Source organism: Eublepharis macularius, chromosome 15, assembly GCF_028583425.1.
Source record: "Eublepharis macularius isolate TG4126 chromosome 15, MPM_Emac_v1.0, whole genome shotgun sequence".
Taxonomy (NCBI): Eukaryota; Metazoa; Chordata; class Lepidosauria; order Squamata; family Eublepharidae; genus Eublepharis; species Eublepharis macularius.
Window position 1 is genome coordinate 43002324 of NC_072804.1, and position 21680 is coordinate 43024003.

Consider the following 21680-nt stretch of genomic DNA (forward strand, 5'->3'; position numbering starts at 1 on the left):
CAAGTAACCCAAACTCGTGTTCTCTCTTCTCTGGGGTAATTCCAGTCTTGATGGGAAATGAAAAGATCAGGAATGTTTCAGGATAGGGGAATTCTTCACTACACATTGAAACCAGTTTAAATGACATGGCTTCTTCTACGGAAACCTGGGGATTGTAGCTGCAAAAGGGTGCTGGGACTTTAGGAAGGTTTACTGTTTTCCCCAAAATACACATGAAGGTCTTGAACCTACACTCAAGAGTGACACTCTTGAACCTTCCAACTCACTGTTGTCTACTCTGGTCATGGCTCTCCGAGGGCTCAGGGTCTTTCCCAACCCTACTACTTGAAGTCATTTATTTAACTGGCAATATTGTAGACTAAACCTAGAAATTTCTGCATGCAAAATGTATCTTGGATCCCTCAGCTGGGGATGTAGCAGACTGAATCTAGGCCTTCCACCCTCAAGGCTTGAGCTCTGCTACCCAGCTTCATCTGTTTTGCTGTCAATTTCACCTCTGCAGAGGAGGGGAAAGTTGTCAGTTTCTCCAGCTATTGTGGCGGAACTGACAAGCTTGCTTAGTAGAGGTAAAATTGTACAGGATTCAGCCCTCCTTGTTCATTTCACCCTTGTAATGAAGGAGACATTTTAGGACAGGCTTCAGAGGTGGGAAGGAAAATTGTCAGTTTCACTATTGTATTGTCGAAGGCTTTCACGGCCGGAGAACGATGGTTGTTGGGGGTTTTCCGGGCTGTATTGCCGTGGTCTTGGCATTGTAGTTCCTGACGTTTCGCCAGCAGCTATGGCTGGCATCTTCAGAGGTGTAGCACCAAAAGACAGAGATCTCTCAGTGTCACAGTGTGGAAAAGATGTAGGTCATTTGTATCTACTCAGGAGGGGTGGGGTTGAGCTGAGTCATTCTGTAAGAACAACCATAGTTTCACTATTGTTGTTGTGGATTTTCCGGGCTGTATAGCCGTGGTCTTAGCATTGTAGTTCCTGACGTTTCGCCAGCAGCTGTGGCTGGCATCTTCAGAGGTATAGCACCAAAGAACTACAATGCCAGGACCAGGACTATACAGCCCGGAAAATCCACAACAACCATCGTTCTCCGGCTGTGAAAGCCTTCGACAATACAGTTTCACTATTGCTCTTCTTAACCTGAACTAGAAAATGCAAAATTGGCACTGGGCTTTCTAGGTGTGGTAACTGGGTATGCAAACACCATTGTGAAAGCAAACAGAAAGGGGCAAAACAACTTTTTGTGGGGTGGGTAGATTCACATACATTCAAATTCCAGAGTTCAGGAAAATCTGTGAAGTTTCTGTAGCTATCTGAATGGGACAATAGAAATAAAGTAAGCCATTCCACACATTCCTAATTACAGGCTCTTTTCCTCTACCATTCTGAAGTTTTCTTGCTTTGGAGCTTTGCCAGTTAGACTGGTCTGAAACTGGTTTAAATGTGTAGTACAGACATTTCCCCACTGAGGGCCAGACACATGGCCAGATGGGCATGTTGTGAAAAAAACTTGGCCCACATGGTTCCACACGAAGATGGGTTTGAGATGGAGCTGTGGTGTCCTTGCCTGAACCTCTGTGCCTCTAAAATGCATGTTTACTGCATTCTGGCTCATCTCATGCTCACAGGCTTTGCAGTGGGGGTTGCCTTTATGCGGTGGGTACACTGGTCAAGCCGTCACTGCACTGCCATGCATAGATCCAGAGAACCCATATCCATAGCCAGTTTGATCTTGTGAACTGGGATATGAGTTCCCTCCATGGTTACTAGGGTAATTTACCTATTCATTTTCCTGAGTGTAGAAGGAACCGGGAGACACTACAGCATTTTCATATGGTTGACCAAGTTGCTATGATGGTTTCATAACGTCTCATAACTCCAGATTGATTATTAATAAATTAGTATACTTTAGAAAAACTGACTTGGAGTGGGTTCGTATGACCACTTAATGCTATGGCCACTTAAAAATGCTTAGCATCTGCTTAAATCATAAGGAGTGTCTCTCGGCCTTAACTGCATTCTTACAACTTCTTGAAATCTAGGGGAGGGGCAGGTGCAGTGACTGTCAACTTTCCCTGATTGCAGAGGACAAACAAGGTGGTCTTCTGGGTGGAGCCATCCCCCACTAAGCATTCGACAGTGCCATCCTGTGTACATTTAATCCATTCTAAACCAGTGGGTAAAATAGGGGATAAAATCACTGGAGTAACTCTGCATCAGATTGAACTGACAATAAAAGTACATACAAAACCACTTGTGCCATTTTGGAAGCTCAGAAATTGCAATAGTGGAAAGGAAAGGAAAAAGGAGAAGGGACCTAACTTTCTGAATGAAAGCTAATTTACATGTTCGGCAAAATCACAGAGCAAGGGCTATCTGAATCCACCAGTTCAAACTCTAGATAACCGATAGAGTTCGTTTGTTCCTCTTCTTTTTTTTTTTTGCTCTCTTACTTGCATGTAGAAATCTAGGCCTAAACTAGCACCTTTCTTTCTGAAGAACTAGCTTTCTGCATGCAGGAGGGCTATTGCACATGAGGGGGCATGCACAGTGGCAACCCATGTGATTTTTCTGAATGTGTAGCTCTGTTCTCAGGTTCAGGATGCAATCCTATCTCCATTGACTTGGGAATTAATCCTGTTGAAGTCGGTCGAAGGGGGATTGCTTTTGAATAAATGTACGCTGTCAGTCTAGTGCACCTGCTCCATAACAAATGTTTAGGTATAGGAGCAAATACTAGATATTTCCAGGCAATTGATAGGTAGGAAGGAATGTTGTTAGGCAGAGCCTTTGGAGACAGTGTGGCCTTATCTTGACTCAAATAACCTTATTATAGACTTTCCTATGGGAAGAGAGCTTCGCTCCTGGCTTAACAGAATCCCTTCCATGCTTAAGCACAGGCCACTTTAGTTTCTTCACAGGCAGTGATTTCTATTGCAAAGTGTGAAGAACAACAATAACAACAAAAGTACAGCTTGTTACTACAAATGTCAGAGCTCCAGATGCATGCATTCTGGGGGGGTTTGCATTCTGCAGGCTGTGCACTTATACCTTTACTCAGGGCTTTTTTTCAACTGGAACGCGGTGGAACGGAGTTCTGGAACCTCTTGAAAATGGTCACATGGCTGGTGGCCCCGCCCCCTGATCTCCAGGCAGAGGGGAGTTTAGGCAATCTAAACTCTCATCTGTCTGGAGATCAGGGGGCGGGGCCACCAGCCTTGTGACCATTTTCTCCAAGGGCAACCCACTGAGTTCCACCACCTCTTTTCCCCGAAAAAAAGCCCTGCCTTTACTATTTGTAAGGGTTGGCTGTTACTGTTGAGGTGTGTGTCTTGTATCCTGCACGTGGGCAGAACTTTCTTTTAAAAAGGTGCTTCCACTGCTGAAGATTAGAGGAGAGATGTTGATCCATGTGTTGCAAGTGTAGCATTAGATCATAATGCAAAACAGCCTAAAACAGAAGGGGATCTGGATTGTCGCTTGCAGTTGAGAAAAAGCTTGTTTGGCCTCAATGGGATCTGCTCCCTTCCCTGTTTTGCGAGAGAGCATCTACATCATTCCTCTGTCTAAAGGCAAAGATCTATGCAGTGAGCTTTGTAAAGTTCTCATATCTGCGTTTCTCCTCTGTGCACTTTCCAGTCTGTAGCATCTCAACATTTAGATGTAAATATATACATATATTTATTTTTTTAACTTTTTGTACTGTAAAAAAGCAAGCTTTTATTTGTAATAAACAACATTTTTAAAAAGAGTACAAGTTAGTGGTTTCTCTTTCTTTCTGGCCTGAGAGTCATTTGAAGACGTGCGAGGCTGGAACTCAGCTCAACTTATTGTTCCAAAGATCGGGACAAAGGAATTGTTATGATGGTCAACAAATGTCACAGTTGCAAAAGTAAATGAGGCAAGTTTGGGCTTGGGTGCAAGACCAGTGGCAGGGGGACATGGCTATTTATTAAATTATTTGTATTTTTCTCTCACCCATCCTCCAAGGTGTGGCATACCTGGTTCCCGCTAAATATTTTAGGTGCAGTTTGGAGAAATGTTGTATCCTAAGGTCATTCAGGAAGCTTTCTGACTGAGCAGGAATTTGAGTACATGAAGCTGCCTTAAGCTAAGTCAACCCATTGGTCTATCAAAAGCCACACTGTCTATTTTGACTGGCAGCCCCTGCATCTCGGGTATTTCCCACCACCAACTGCATGATCCTTTTAACTGGAGAGTCCAGTGGCACCTTTAAGACTAATTGACTTTATTGTAGTATAAGCTTTTGAGAACCACAGTTCTCTTCATCAGATGCATCAGAGAGCTGTGGTTCTCAAAAGCTTATGCAACAATAAAGTTGGTTAGTCTTAAAGGTGCTACAGGATTCTTTACTATTTTGCAACTACAGATTAACACAGCGAACTCCTCTGGATCTCTGGAGAGCCAGTTTGGTGTAGTGGTTAAGAGCGCGGGACTCTAATCTGGAGAGCTGGGTTTGATTCCCCCACTCCTCCACTTGAAGCCAGCTGGGTGACCCTGGGTCAGTCACAGCTTCTTGGAGCTCTCTCAGCCCCACCCACCTCACAGGGTGTTTGTTGTTGTGGGGATAATAATAACATACATTGTAAATTAGTCTGAGTGGATGTTCAGTCATTCGGAAGGGCAGTATATAAATCGAATGTTGTTGTTATTATCTATTAACTGGAGGGATCGAACCTGGGACCTTCCGAGTGCAGATACTCTGCCACTGAGCCACGGTCCCTCCTTTGGCATTCTCCAGACATTGGTTACTACTCCACACTAATCACCATACTGTAGGCTTTGGTTACTGCTAGGTGTTCATCCACTCACCCCATCTGAAGAATGTAGGTCAATATGTGGTGTTCGACCATATCATTCTACAGTGCAGGGTCTAAGCATTATTTAGGGGCTTCCATGCCCAATCTGAACCACCTCATTGTTGAGAGCATCCTTGTCGAACACTCAAAAATAATCAGTAGGCATTTATTTGATAGTGGAATCTCACCATTGGAGAAGTGGGGGGTGGGACTGCAAAAGTATCTAGGCAATGCTGCTGAGAAGGTCTCTGGGGCAGGATGAAAAAAGATCGAGGCACAAACAAGTGTGAACAGTCCAAGAACACTTTCTGTTTTGTATGTGGGTTCACTGCTTCTATAAGTCATTGAGATGGTGGACTATAAAAAACAATGGCATGCATGTCTGCCTGGATGAGATACACCAGAACGATTTAAATGCAATTTTTAAATGGACAGGAGTCCTTTCCCACCGTATCTTCTGAGGCTTCTTTATTAAAGCCGTATGATTTCCCTGAAGACGAGTTAAGCTGAAAAAGAAGGGGGAGGGAGATAAAGCAATTTAGAGAATCGTCTTTGACCTTCAACGATGTAATCCGTTGCTAGGCTGTTTCTTCCTAATAGTGTGTTAATGGTTAAGTTCTTCTGGATGTCATAAAGATCGCTATAACTGGAGGCTGCAATAAAGCGTTGATCAACTCATCAAGTGAGTCAACCCCAAAGTAATATTTGACTTGGTAATGAGCCTCATAAAAGCCAGGCAGGGGCTGGGAGATGAGGGATCGCTGCTGGGCTAGAACACCAAGTGCATGTGTCACACAGCGCAAACCTGCCCGATTTCTTCCTTGGAATATTAGGCTCTTCTCTATTTAAAACAAATGGTGTAATAAGATACCATCGCTTCCAATGAGGCCTTGCAAAAATAAGGTAGGCTGGCTAGAGGCAACAAAGGACTACTGTTTAGAAAGTGGGTAGGGTGGAGATCAAGCAAGTATAACTTTTTTCCCAGCCCTGCAGTACTGAGATTTTTATTCATTTACTTTATTTATAGTCTGTCTTTCTCACTGAGACTCAAGGCAGATTGTGATGGTGGAAAGTGCCATCAAGTCATAGTTGACATATAGCAACCCCTGCTGGAGGTTTCAAGGCAAGAGACTAACAGAGGTGGTTTGCCATTGCCTGCCTCTGCAACCCTGGTCTTTGTTGGAGGCCTCCCATCCAATCACTAACCAAGGCCGACCCTGCTTAGCTTCCGAGATCTGATGAGATCAGGCTTGCCTAGGCTATCCAGGTCAGGGTCAAAGCAGGTTACATAGTATAAAACAATGTAATCAAATAGCATGCAAGATCTCATAAACAATGTCATAGGACTAGGTTGACAAAAGTTATAAAGAAAGCAAAAGAGGTTCCAATATACTATGCAGAACAACATGCTGACATAGGAGATGTTTTGAAAGCTGGTTTTATTCCTTGTGGTGTTTCTTTTTTTAACGCTGCTTTTAATGGTTTGTGTTGAATTGATTGCTGGATCTGTTTGGTAATTAATAATTGTATTATCAGGTTTTTTAAACATTCCTTTAGTTGATTATCATTTGTATTAATATAAGGAACCTTCAGCATTCTGCATGCCCTTTTTGACAGAAAGTAAGAAGAGATTAGATGAGCTGTGTATCTAGGGGCAGGTAGTTCCACAGGCAGATGTGCCATAGCTGAAAGGGCCCTGCAAGTGCCTGACAACTTCAGATCTGATAAGGAGAGCTCTCATAATAGGGCAGTGGTGGATATAGTCCTCCCGGACTATATCCAGACATCAAAGCATAGCCATAGATGCAAACGAGTACTGAATGAATCCTAGAGTGTGCTCTTATATTCATGAAGGATGATGAATGACCACACATGACCAACAGGCTTGGCTAATGCCTCACGTGACATGGGAATGAATAAGTCCCTCATAATGTGTGTCTGGACAGAGGCAGCTTGCCCTCTAAGCACTTACCTAGGGCACCAGAGGGCAGGGATGCCAAGGTACCAAAATTGGTTCACCAGAGGCAAGCAGCGAGTCCATGGCAATCCTGGCCCCAGTGCTGCCACGTGAGTTGCCAGGCTTGCCCACGTCACCTGGCCAGCTGGAAGTTTGGGGTTTACCCAGACTGGCTGCTGGTTATAGGGGCTCTTTGGCTGGTTGGCTGGCAGAGAGGGATGCACTTATTTATTTATTGACTTACTTACTTACTTACTTACTTATATCTCGTAGAAAAAGAGCTGGAGGAACTCATTAGCATAACTCATTAGCATATGCCACGCCTCTTGCCATCACCAGAAGTGTGTCATTAGCATAACTGATGTGCATGTGCCACACCTCCTGACATCACCTATTCTGGCTGTTTTGGACCCAATCCTGGCCATTCAGGGCCAAAATTGGGACCAAAATGGCAAAAAGGGGCTGAAAATGGCTGAAAAGGGGCCCAAAATGGTCAGGATCAGGCCGCTGATGAGCAGGAGAGTGATCCACCACCCGTCAGAGGCCCAATCCAGGCCGTTTCGGCCCCCATCCAGGCCGAAATGGGGCCAAAATGGCCGAGAGTCAGGTGGGCAGGGCCACCTGACATGTGACCTCTTTGGGGAACTGCCGGAACTGCGTTCCTGTGCGTTCCCTCTCGAAATGAGCCCTGCTTACTTACTTAAGATTTTTATTCCACCCTCCCCACAAGCAGGTTCAGGGCGGATTACAAGAAGTTAAAATCCATCACATAATTTATGTATAATTAAAACAGTTAAAAACATTTAAAAACATTTGCATAATATAACGTACAACATTATATATAGATGGCAGCAGTCAATAACACTAATTTAGAAAACAGGATGGTGGACAATCCTAACAGGGAAGGTTGAGATCTTCTATCCCCCCCTCTTATCAGCTGGAGGAGGCCAGGCCCAGCCTCAACCATATAACATCTCCATCTTGCAGGTCTGGCGGAACGATAACAAATCCTGCTGGATCCTAGTCTCAATAGACAGAGAGTTCCACCAGGCTGGATCCAGGACTAAAAAAGCCCTGGCTCTGGTTGAGGCCAGGTAAGCCTCCTTGGAGCTGGGGACCACCAAAAGTAGTTTCTCTCCTGATTAGAGCATCCTCCGGGGCATGTATAGGGAGAGGCGGTCCTGCAGATACACTGGGCCCAGTCTGCATAGGGCTTTATAGGTCAATACCAGCATCCAGGTCAGCTGGTATAGGGTGCTGGTAAGCTCTGGTGCTCACTGCTAAACATGGGCATGAACCAAAAAAATTAATGACCCTGCGGTTTGTGGTTCGATGCTGCCGCCAAACCCAAACAAATGAACCATAATGAACATTTCCCGTTACCAAACTGGTTCGTGGTTTGTGGTTTGTGGGCATCAGAATGGCCCCCATTGCACTTAGAGAGCTCATATCCACAGGGAGTATTTAGCAGGCTCTCCTCCAGCCAGCATCCAAGTTTGGTCAAGAGCCCTAGCCCACCACTCCCACAGATCTGACCAGATCAGGCAATAATAATAGTGTGTAAGCCCTCAGCCGAGGTATCCACTGAGCTTGGCCCCAGAGCCAGACAGCAGCCCTGGAACCAGAGGAGATAGATCTCTATCCCAAAAATCCCAGCTCAATTATACTCTGTCTCTCTCCCCAAAGGCTAGCAAGTAGCAAGCAACAGCTCTATCACACTCCACTGCTTGCTGAAAGTGAAAGCCAGCCTGAGAGCCCAGTGCTTTTTATAAACAGAGGTCCCATAGAGCAACGCAGGAGGGATGTGGTTGGCCATCAGAACTGCCTATCAGGATTTGCAGGGATGAGATAGGAGTGCCCATGGCTACAGAACACCCCCCTTCCCCCTCCTTCCCCCCCGGGTGTCTTCTCCCATGTAACCAATTGTAACCAATTTGCAGCTCCATGGTTGGAAGGAAGACCTGCCGATCAAGGTAAGCTGGGCTTTGATTTGGGTTTCCAGGGCGACAGAAGGAGTGCAGACAGCGTTCAGGCATTCCCCTGGTTCAGTTTCCAAGGGAAGTGATTGATGGTGCCTGACTGTCTGGCTTCACGAACCGCGGGCGAACGCAACGAACTAGGCTTCCAACAAATGCTGGTTCGTTGGCCATGGACCCTCATGAACCTCTGGATCACGAATAGACAATCAGTCGGTTCGTGAGTTTTTTGCGTTCGTAATGCAGTTCGTGCCCATGTCTACTCACCGCCACTCCAAGCAGCCTGGCAAACCCTAGCCAGTTGTGTATCTGGAATCTCAGACACTCCAGAGTTGCTCAGTAGACAAATTCATGCGGGAATTTGAAAATGAGTGTTGCCCTGGTATCAAAATAGAAAAATCCATGCACTCTAGAGAACAGAGATGATCAAGAAGAAGCTTAGTAGCTTTTTGTTTCTTTTGCCAACTGTGTTATGTGTAGCAACAAAACAAAAACAATTGAAAATGTCATAGGAGGATGTCTCTCATCCCTTCTGTGCCCAGTGGTTTAGACTGGCAGCACAAGCTCCCAACATTCCAGCGGTGAAGCGAAGCACATGCCATGCTAATTAGCTAACAGGGAAAACGGCTGAAGCCAAACTTGGAGGTGTGCTCTCTGCCAAACCCTCTGGGGGGATGAAGAAATTAGAAGCACACATATCGAGCGCTGACTTCAGCCTTTGAACTTGGCAGGATTTTAAAAACTTATTTGCTTTCACTCATGATTTTGCTCTCAAGAAAAGAAAACCCTGGCCTTCTCTTACCCAGCAGCAAGATATGGACTTTTATATTGAAGACACAACTGACAATGAAGCCCACTGTTGTTTGAATAGCCAACAGTTTAGATGGTATTATTCCAATTAGGAATGCATTCAGGTTTCTTACTTCCACCGAGCTTGGCTTGCCTCACAAGCCATGCTAAATTGATGTATTGTCGAAGGCTTTCACAGCCGGAGAACGATGGTTGTTGTGGGTTTTCCGGGCTGTATTGCCGTGGTCTTGGCATTGTAGTTCCTGACGTTTTGCCAGCAGCTGTGGCTGGCATCTTCAGAGGTGTAGCACCGAAAGACAGAGATCTCTTAGTGTCACAGTGTGGAAAGGATGTTGGCAGGTCATTTATATCTACTCAGGAGGGGTGGGGTTGAGCTGAGTCATCCTGTAAGAGTTTCCCAGGGTGTGGAATGCTAATGGCGGGAGACTTCACTGTATCCTGAGGAGGTTCTTTTGCATATGGATTGGTGCTTGATGTGCTAATCTTCTCTGCAGGGCTATTGTCGGGTGTAGAGTGTTTTGTTAGCCTGGTGTTATTCAGAACTGGAAACCATACTCTGTTCATTCTTAAGGTTTCTTCTTTCCTGTTGAAGTTTTGCTTATGCTTGTGAATTTCAATGGCTTCCCTGTGCAGTCTGACAAAGTAGTTGGAAGTGTTGTCCAGTATTTTGGTGTCCTGGAATAAGATACTGTGCCCTGTTTGAGTTAGGCTATGTTCAGCCACTGCTGATTTTTCAGGTTGTCCAAGTCTGCAGTGTCTTTTATGTTCTTTTATTCATGTCTGGATGCTACGCTTTGTGGTCCCGATGTAAACTTGTCCACAGCTGCAGGGTATACTGTATACTCCTGCAGAGGTGAGGGGGTCTCTACTGTCTTTTGCTGATCGTAGCATCTGTTGTATTTTTCGGGTGGGTCTGAATACTGCTTGAAGGTTATGCTTTTTCATAAGCTTTCCCATCTGATCAGTAATTCCTTTGATATATGGCAAAAACACTTTTCCTGTAGGAGACTGTTTTTCCTTGGTTGTTTGATTCATCCTGGGTTTGATTGCTCTTCAGATTTCACTTCTGGAGTAGCCATTTGCCTGAAGTGCATGGTTTAGATGATTAATTTCCTCATTGAGAAAGTGCGGCTCACATATCCGTCTTGCACGATCCACTAATGTTTTCATTATGCCTCTTTTCTGTCGGGGGTGGTGATTGGAGTTTTTGTGTATGTACCGATCAGTGTGAGTTGGTTTCCTGTAGACCTTGTGACCTAACTGAAAGTTTGCTTTGCGGATGACCAAGGTATCCAGAAATGGGAGTTTTCCCTCGATTTCTTTCTCCATTGTGAATTGTATGTTCAGGTGGATGTTGTTGAGATGATTCAAAAACCCCATCAATTCTTCCTCCCCATGGCTCCAAATGATAAATATATCATCCACAAACCGGAACCATACACTAGGTTTGTGGGGTGCTGATTCTAGAGCTGTTTTTTCAAAATGTTCCATGTAGAAGTTTGCTATAACTGGGCTGAGAGGGCTCCCCATGGCCACCCCATCCATCTGTTCATAGAATTCATTATCCCATTGGAAGTAACTGGTTGTCAGACAATGATGGAATAAGGCTGTTACATCCTCTGGGAAAATCTGATTAATAAGTGCAATAGTGTCTTTTACTGGAACCTTGGTAAACAGGGATACAACATCAAAACTGACATGTCTTGTGGATTGAGTTTCAGAGAACTGATTTTGTTGATGAAATCTGCTGAATCTTTGATGTAAGACGAGGTTTTCCCGATGTGGTCCTGCAGGAGATCGGCCAGATGTCTAGCTAATTCATATGTCGGTGAACCAATGGCACTCACAATGGGTTGGAGTGGGACTGAATCCTTATGTATTTTAGGGAGTCCATATAGTCTCGGTGGCTGTGCTTCTGTCTTGCATAGTTTTCTGTGCGTGTCGGGATGTAGTGAGGAATTCTTGATCAGCGCATTTGTTAGCCTGGTGATTTTGCAGGTGGGATCTCATTTTAGTTTTTTGTAGGTGGAGGGGTCCAGGAGTTCCTTAATCTTCTTTTTGTATTCCTCTGTTTTCATGATCACTGTAGCATTGCCTTTATCAGCTGGTAGAATGATGATGTCTGGATCTGTCAGATTGATGACAATGCTTGCATTGTCGAGCATTGGGCTTGTCTGTCTGGTTTTTACCAACCACACCTCTGCTACACCTCTGAAGATGCCAGCCACAGCTGCTGGCGAAACGTCAGGAACTACAATGCCAAGACCACGGCAATACAGCCCGGAAAACCCACAACAACCATGCTAAATTCTTTTTCTTAATTTTATTCATTTTAAAAATTACATTCCATTTTCCCACCAATCTGGCTTACAACAACAGCAACTTTATTAAAAGGCAGCATTTGTATATCACTTACAGTGTTCAATATTCTAAATGTGTATTAACTTGGTGAAGCCCTTACAACAGCCCTGTAAGGCAGACGGGCATTATTATTCTCTTATATTGCACATGGAGAGGGTAGGGGTCCATGAAGAAGAGACGTTTCTAAACCTACTTAAGTTGATTGCTGAAATGAGATTTATAATGCTGTTCTAAGCCAAGTTATACTCTTCTAAACCCATTGACTTCAACAGACTTAGAACTCTGCTTAGGTATGCAGAAAAAGATGATTTTTACAAATTGATGACAAGGGGAAAAAGTTAAAACTGGACTGATGAGGACTTAATATACCCCAGAACTGATGGGATGTTGGGAGTCACTTTAACTGATGCTGAGTGGCTTCTTTCACTTGCGGAGCATATTTAGTTCTTATGAGTCCTTTTCTCTCTGTGTGTATGTAAAACTATACTGCCAGTGTCCATATTATTGTACAGATGCCAAGGACTTTCTGATCTAAAATTTGAGACAAGGAAGAGGAGACAGAGCTTGGAAATGGGGATATATCAGGAAAGAAAACATGTTTATTTTAATAGCACACTCTTGTGCTTAGTTTCAGTGGAGAAGAACCATTGAACAAAGCCCAGACAACAACAGATAAAACAGCTGGTGAAAATAAACTCTCTGGTGGTGTAAAGTACCGTAAGTTATCACTGACTTATGTTGACCCCTGTTGGGGCTTTCAAGGGAAGAGACTTCGAGAGGTAGTTTTCCATTGCCTGCCTCTGTAACCGTGGTCTTCGTTGGAGGTCTTCCATCCAATCACTAACCAAAGCTGGCCTTACTTAGCTTCGGAAATCTGATGAGATCCAACTTGCTTGGGCTATCAGGGGCCCTTCAACTTAGATGCTGCCAAAAACCTGAGTAAGCAACAATAAAAGACACCCGCCATTTGACCAAAACAATTGTACGAGGCAGGAGGCTGTGGTTCAGTGGCAGAGAAAATCCCAGGTTCACGGAAGTTAAAAGCTTCATGTAAGTGACATGAAAGACTTGTGACCCTGGACAGCCGCTGCCAGCCAGAATAGACAATTTGGACCTTAATACACCAGAGGTCTGATTTAGGATAAGGCAGCTTAATGTGTTCTTGTTGGGGTGAGGCGCTGTGACTCAATGCATCTGCTTTGCATGCAGAAGGCCCCAGATTCAGCCTGTGACATCTCCTTTGAAAAGGACCAGGCAGTGGAAAACATCTGCCTGAGACCTTGGAGAGCTGCCACCAATCAGAGCAATCAACATAGACTTTGATAGGCCAACGGTCTGACTCTGTATAAGGCGGCTTCACTCTATGGGTGCTGCTGTAGAAACTGGGCGCTATGTGTCAAGCGATGCCTCTTCCATGAATTTGTTGATGCCCCTTGTGAGGCCATTCATGCGAGTGACCAATCACAGCATCCAGTGGGAGTGAATCCTTTGTCAATATTGTGCCCCTTCTTTTGAAATCTCCTCTTCCCAGCCGCTGTTAGCAACAGCTGTAAAGACTTGTGTTGAAATGACGCCATATGCAATTATACTTTATGAGAGAAGTATTAAATCATTCCTAGTGTCTCCTCCCACGGCCCCCTTTCCTTGCTTCTTTCCTGCAATAATTTCAGTTTTCAGATGAAGCCAAACGCAGCTACCTCTCCGGAATTCACCTAATCTCCGCTCTTCTCATTCAAACTTCCCCCTTACCTCATTGCCCCCTATTTTTGTCTCTTTCCTCTCCAAATACCATGCTGCCAACTAACATCTCTTCTCTCGTCTGGTACAGTCCTTCCCTTCCCATGGATCAATGCTTCCCAACCTTTATTCCATAGAGGAACCCCTAAATTATCCCCCCCCAAACCCAAGGAACCCCCCCTTGTCTATGAAAATATTTACAGACAAGTTGATGTCAGAGTGTGCAATTTAAGCACTGCTAAATTATTGAAAAGAAACTGTATTTGTAAAAAGCTTAATAACCTTAATAATTGCTATTTTGTGAGGGATATTTGGGCATTTTTGTGGTATTTCAAAATTTTTATTTATTCATTGCACAGTTTCTCATGGAACCCCTGACAATGTCCAGTGGAATCCCAGGCAGGATTCTGTAGAACCCCCTGGTGGGAAACGCTGGCATAGACCTTCTATGGATGAGTATGGTAGGAAGAGAAAGGACTCAGCAGTTTTACTGAAGCTAAGATGGTCTAGAGCTGGTTGACATCTGGACCGTTTTCACACGTCTCAGCATAGTGTTAAAGTCACAGAATGAGGGCGTCTTCATGGCACAATTTCTGATGTTACCGTGCTACAAAAACGGAATCGTGGCACGATGATGTCAGAAATCACACCACGAAGATGCCCTTGTTCCATGAGTTTAGCGCTATGCCAAGATGTGTGAAAACAGCCCTGGTTAAAATAAAAAAGAGTCCAGTAGCACCTTTAAGACTAACCAATTTTATTGTAGCATACGCTTTCGAGAATCACAGTTCTCTTCGTCAGATGCATGGAGGGCAAGAAGAAACTGGTCAGATATAGAGGAGGAGAGGGGAGGGCGGAGTAGATGCAAACAGTTCCTTCTGATATGGAGATGCAAACAGCTCCTTCTGATATGGAGATCAGTTTGCTTCTGTAAAGGAAATCAGTTACTTTTGATAATGAGATAACCATTCATAGTCCCTATTCCGTCCCAGCTTGACACAGTCAAATTTACATATGAATCCCAATTCAGCACCTTCCCGTTGGATTTTGTTTTTGAAAGGTTTCTGTTGAACTACAGTGACCTTTAAGTCTTTGATGGAATGTCCTGGTAGATTGAAGTGTTCTCCCACTGGTTTCTGGACGTTGCCATTTCTAATGTCAGATTTGTGTCCATTTATTCTTTTGTGTAGAGGTTGGCTGGTTTGTCCAATGTACAGAGCAGAAGGACATTGTTGGCACATGAGGGCATATATCAGATTGGAGGATGAGCAGCTGTAAGAGCCAGAGACAGTGTAGTTGATGCCATTGGGTCCTGTAATTGTATTCCCTGCCCTTATATCTACCCAGGGAATGGGCAGGTAGATGGATGGATGGCAGAGGATGTAGATAGATAATCAGATAGACAGGTGGATAGAGTTATAATTATGAGGCATTTTACCAAAGCACAAAAACAGGAACATCAGTTAAACACCACACAAAAAGGAATTGTTGATGCAGTCATGTGTACAATGGTATCTAAATTATGTTTTAGTCCTTTTTATATTAATGAATTCAGGTGATCTGGTATCATTAAAGGGATGGTGAAAAGCAAATGAAGTGAAGGAATTTAATGCTGCTGAAAACTGGGAAGTATTGCAGTTCCACATTAGAAGTTCTCCTACTGCAACCAGAATGAATGAGAAAGGGAATGCAGCACAAAGCAAAATTCTCAAACCATAAAATAATGGAACTGGAGAAATCTAATCCTCTCTATATCACAGAATTTTATCATCATCAAGGGATTGATTATGACATTGTTGACTGCTAGACCATCCGAGAATCAAAATGGCCTCTGCTAATATAAACGTTGGCTGTTCATGGCTTGGGGGAAATTGTATGCGTTCTCCATGAATGGTGTTTCCATTTGTGTTCTCTATCATTGTGTACATTATATTCTCCATAAATGGTGGGGAACTGCTTTCCCCCATATATGGTCGTTCAGGCTACTTCTTATCTTGCTCCAGAAACCTGACATGGAAGATTTGAGACCGTGACCAATCTGCTGTTCCAGGATCAGGGGTGGTTGAGAACAAGAGAGGGCAGGCATGTTGAAACACACCCTATCGCTAGGCCCAGTGAATTCTGCCATAGCTGTTTTCCTTTTGCATCACTTTTGGATCTTCGCCAGTTAGCCTGGAGTCCGCCATTTAATTTTGGCTATGTATTGCTTTTAGCCATTCAGTTGTGAGGTAGTAGTAGGGATGTATCCCACCACCTATGGATGTAGTTTCTCCCTCCTGTTGCAGTCCACCCTTATGTTCCTGGGGTCTTTTTTCCTGGGGGTCAGCAGACACTCAGAACTGGCACTGAGAGCCAAGCTACAAGTGACGCCTTACACAGGTTGGACACTTGTCAGCTTCCCTCAAGTTTTGATGGGAAATGTAGGCATCCCGGTTTTACAGCTTGGCTCTCCATTACAGCTGCAAGACCAGGGCACCTACATTTCCCATCAAAACTTGAGGGAAGCTGACAAGTGTCCAACCTGTGTCAGGTGTCACTTGTAGCTTGGCTCTGAGAGTAAAATAAGGGTCTGTTGTGAGAAGGCGGAATAGGCAGAATTTGCTGCCCCATCTTCTGAAGTCTGAGAACCAGTGTGGTATAGGGATCAGGGCCTGAGAGTTCACATTTGAGTCCTCACTTTGCAAAAGTTAAGATTCAATCCTGGCTTTCCTCCAATGCATTAGAATAGAAGGTATTTCAGAAATGGAGCATTACCTTTGTGTCTCCGGAGAGCACCCATTTGGAGTAAGATTGCCAGTATTGCCTCAGTGAATGCTGGGAGATTTTCATGCCAGTGCCTGGGGGAGGGGATAATTTGAGGATGATATGACATCATTACTGAGTGACACTCTAGGAATCCCCTGCAATCTCTATGGTAAATCCCACAAAGAAATGGGAAAACTCCTAGACCATCAATATGGAGGTTATTTTCCTGTCACTACTCAGTTTCACTTCCCGCTCCTTCTGCAGGTGGCATCTGAGAGGGAGGAGACTGGAAGCTTATGGGAGAAATCTTGTTCTCTTTCTCCCTCCCTTCTGCAAAGTGAATGGCCACTGTTAAAATGGAAAATGAATTGAGAAGATATTGTTTATTCAAAAGGAGTGTATTGTAATTTTGCAGCTGATATCTCATTAGGTGTGTGTGAGAGAGAGTTTGGATGGATAACAAGATGACACAAAGAACTTTGCAACTGCTTCCATATGCTCAAAGGAACTTTGAATTTTCAGTGGCATGTAACAAAGCTTTCTATAGCTTTCTATCACAAAACTCTGACACAAGTACACATTATTGAGTAAAAACAACAGAACAAAAATAAAACCCCAGTGGGCATGCTCTGGTTCTGAAGAACATCAAAAATAGCTCTTTAGGTTCTGTCACCATGCCTCTCATAACAAAGATTAATAAACAAAGAAGAAAATGGTGCATACCCATAATTCATTTCTACGGCAGCCATTGGCAAACTGGAAAGCACTCCTGTGAATACTCACATGCTAAAATAGCCTTGAAGCTGAACTGTCACCAAACTAAAATTACATTAAGGAAAAATGCCCCCCATCCCAGCTCTGGCTTTGTCTTGGGCATTTAGGTTGGCATGAGTGAAATGGCCCTCCTTGCCTTCAGGCATAGATTATGTAATCTTTTGAATACATGCCTGGTGATTCATCTCTGTCTGAACAGAACTGTTGGAACAAGAAATGCTCAGCATGTATCCCTGGTGTTGATCATAAAGGAATTCCTTCTCCAGCTGCAGAAGGGATTGTTCCATATGACAGATAATCATAATACAAAACTATTCTGGTTTCCTTTCTCTGTCTTGGAAGCAGAGGGTTGGATCTTGTCAGTGCTATCCTAAGTAGAGAAGGGCACGAACCAAAATACGAACCAAAATTAAGCACGAACCAGGTCGGTTTGTGGTTCGTGAACTGCGGTTCGTCAGATCCCATTTCTGACGAACCACCATGAACTTTAGGCTAGTTCGTTTGGTTTGTTTTTGGTTCGTGACTGCAGACAGCCTGGTGCCAATCAATCCGTTTCCTAGGCAACAGGGGGTGGACTTACTACAGACCTTCTGCTGACCAGGAAGTGACCTTCTGCTATCCTGGAAGTGACCTTCTGCTGACCCGGAAGTGATGATTTTCTGACCCGGATGCGACTTTTCATGAACCAAATGAGCCTGTTCGCGAACCAGGGGCAGGTTCATGAAAGTTTGTGGTTCATGAAATTTGACAAACCATGAACCACATGGTTTGGTTTTTTCCTGGTTCATGCCCATCTCTAATCCTAAATTGAGTGACATCCTTTAAAGCCCATTGGCTTCAATGAACTTAGAAGGGAGAAACTCTGTTTTAATATTGCAGGTTAAGGCTCCCACTAAGGGTGAAAATACATATTACTAAGTACCTAGGGACTCTCAAATGAACCTCATTTCACATGTCCCCTCTCCATCTTTCCATGCACTTGTTCACACAGTCACACTTCAATCAGCTCCATGTGAATACATTCACACATTCGATATCAGTTCCTCCTCAACTGCTAAAACTATCCCAGTTTCTCCCACATCTATTAATTGAAATGCAGATCTTGACACTTTCTCACACCTTAAAGAAATATAAATTGGCAAGCCAAAGGAGCCTACAGTACTTGTTCCTGCAGTGAAAACAGAGCTGAATTGGCACTTTGCCTTCCTGACTCATGCAAAGGGAGCTCCCATGAAAGTGGCATTCACGTGCCCTGAGCAAGAAGCAGCCTGCACATGAGGCAAGGACATAAAATCCTGCACTTGAGCATCCCCACGTAATGCACAACATGTATTTTCACTCTGTGTGAAGAGTGCTGCAGAGGAACAGGGTGGAACAAGTGTTGGATGGAGAAGTCTTCATAACACACATAAGGAGGGTTGGTTAGATGGCCCACTGATCGTTTTTTACAGACAAAATATATCTGATCATCGTCAAGATGTCTCACTTCCCTTTTCAGTAGAGTGCTTTATGCCAGCTTCACAACAGTTTTGCAGCACTATGGATCAGCAAGAATTATATACCTTAGTATGATTTTATCCCACCATTTGTCCAAGGAGTTTGGGGTGGACTATGGGTCAAACTACAAGTGACAAATGACACAGATTGGACACTTGTCAGTTTCCCTCAAGTTTTGATGGGAAATGTAGGCAGCTTGGCGGAATGTTGGACAAGTGACAGTTGAAAAGTCCATTGGACAGCAGTCAGAGAGCCAAGCTGCAAGACCAGGACGCCTACATTTCCCATCAAAACTTGAGGGAAGCTAACAAGTGTCATCACCTGTAGCTTGGCCCTATGTTTCTTGTTTTATCCCCACAACAACCCTGTGAGATAAATTAGGCTGATGGGACCAGCCTAATTGAAGTCAGGCACCTTTGGAATTCTGATCCTTATCTAAATTATCCTTATCCAAATTTTTACGCTAATTAGAGAAAGGAAGGCATATTCTATAGATCTAGAAGTACCTTGACCTTGTTGGAGAGGAACTGGCAGCAACCCAAAGAAGTGCCTTTAAATACTGAAAGGACAGGAAATTATTGAAGATAAGACTGTTCTCTGTCTATATCCCTGTTACTGGTTATATCCGTTATCTGTCCATGTTTATCTCAACTGATTAGGGTTGCACATGTGAACTGGGTTTGCTGAGTGGACAATATTTTGCCAAGTTAACAAATGAAAACAAAACAAGGCTCGACTGAGAATCAGTTTCACTCTCAAGAGAAAAGGGGAAAAAAAGGAAAACAAGCTGCCAGCTTTTGCAGCCTCGGAGATCCAGTTATTGTTCTCTTTGTTTTGGAGGCGGGAGCACCTATGATTGCTGGTTACCAATTAAACAGGGCAGAAAGCTGGCACGAAAGGTCAGGCATTGTGGAAAGTGCATCCAAGAACATTTGGGATCATTCCAGAGAATCGGAATTGGCAAGCTACAACCATGGCCAGCTTCTTGATTCTATGGAAGGGTGAGTGGTGCGCTTTGAAGCACTTTGAATGGGGTTGAGCAGTTTGTAACAGACCAGGTAAAAATGCTTAGGGGGCTCTTTTGACCTAGTTGATGGAATGACAGGTTGGCGTCATTTCCCCAGTTACATCTTTTTTCTATGTTGTCCCCTTGCTTGGCCTCTGCTGTTCATGTGAGCTGTCACTTCTAGAACGGACTACTGTACATGGGGCTGTCCTTGAAGCTCTCCTGGAACCTTCCAGAGGTACAAAACTGGCTTTTGTTTGGAGTTAACAGCTTTGAGCAAATAATTCCTGTGTGTTCAAAAACAGCATTGGATACCTGCGCGCTTCCGGGTTCATTTCAAGGTGCTGGATTTCATCATTAAAGCCTTTGATGGCCTGGAGCCCTCATACTGGAGCCCTCAAATCCTTTCCCACATGGGCTCTTGAGATGCCCACCACTTTTCTGGTACTCTCTCTCAAACTGGGATGTTCTGCATCAGCTTGGTCAAGGAGGACCACTGCTTTTTTCTTCTCTCCTTAACTGACTCTCACCTGATTTTGTCTTCCCAGAAGCATACACATGCCACACTAGGGTGTTTTTTAAAAGCTTTCTCCCCTTTTCATTAATTTACAAAAATGTATTTTTCAACATATCAGGACAGTTCCCCCAATTACAGAATGTCAAATATTAAGGGAGAATTGGTACAAAATGTTCTTCAGATGGTATATTACTCCTAAAGACATTGCAAAAGCTAATAAGGATTACAGTGGAAAGTGCTGGAAATGTCAAAATACGGATGCAACATTCTATCATACATGGTGGACGTGCAAGAAAGTGAGGAAATCTTGGACAGAAGTACACAAAGAAATGCAAAATATACTAGAGTTTCACTTTGAGTTGAACCCTAAAAAATGTTATTAGATATTTTCCCAAGTAATATTATAAAAATAAATAGTGAACGATTTAAATATATGGTGACAGCTGCAAGAGTAGTACATACAGCAAAATGGAAGGCAGAATTCTATGCAGATTTGACAAAACAGAGGAATAAGCTATGCAAATATGCGCCGATGGCAAAATTAACATCTTATATACATAACAGGCCAATCCAAGTATTTCAAGAGAAATTACAAGGGTTTTTTTGATCACGTAGCTGAAAACTAAGAATAACTAAGCATAACTATTAGTAAAATAGATTAGTTATGAATTTTTTAATTTAAAATGTTAAATATAAATCTATCCGAATATGAGCAAGTATCATTGTATCTCATAGAAAGTGTTTCCAAAAATTTAATGAATGGGACTGGTGGGGCGAAATACTTTGCATTTTGTATATCTGTTATAAGTATCTCTGATTTACACAATTATGTTATATAATCCCTTTTTTCTTTCTGTATCCCTTCTTTCTACTATTCTGTTTTTAAAAATAAAAATATATTACCAAAAATTACGGACAGTTCCCCCAATATGTAGAAACCCTGTGGATAGGGTAATTTTGCAGCTTTTGTGATTGACATATTACCTTTACTACTAAAAAAAACCCCCTCATGTTTGATTTCAGTATTATTCTTGGAGTAGTTTTTTGTCAGACTGTGGCTAGATAAGGCACTCTCTGCAAGGTTCCCTTTAGAAGCAAGAATAAGTCCAGTGTCTGGCAAAGGAAGTTTTATTGCAGAAAAGGTCCATTATAGTCCACTGTCCTGAATAGGAGACTCAGGATGGTACATGGTCATTGTTACCAATGAAGAGCAAGCATAGGATACAGAGTAACAATACCCATCTGGAACAGCCTCCCCCCACAGTTCTCAAAACAACATCTTTCAGTCCTGGGAAGCTGCTCTCCTTCAAGGCCAATGCTTGGTGGAACGGTGTTAGACACAACAATCTCCTCTGGTGGGAATGCTGCCTGGGAACTGGTGCACCTGGGGAGAAAGCACTTAAACACTAGAAGCATTAGAAAATGGAGTCAGTACAGTTTAGATATACACTGGACCTGACATTCTGCCCCCCTTAAAATA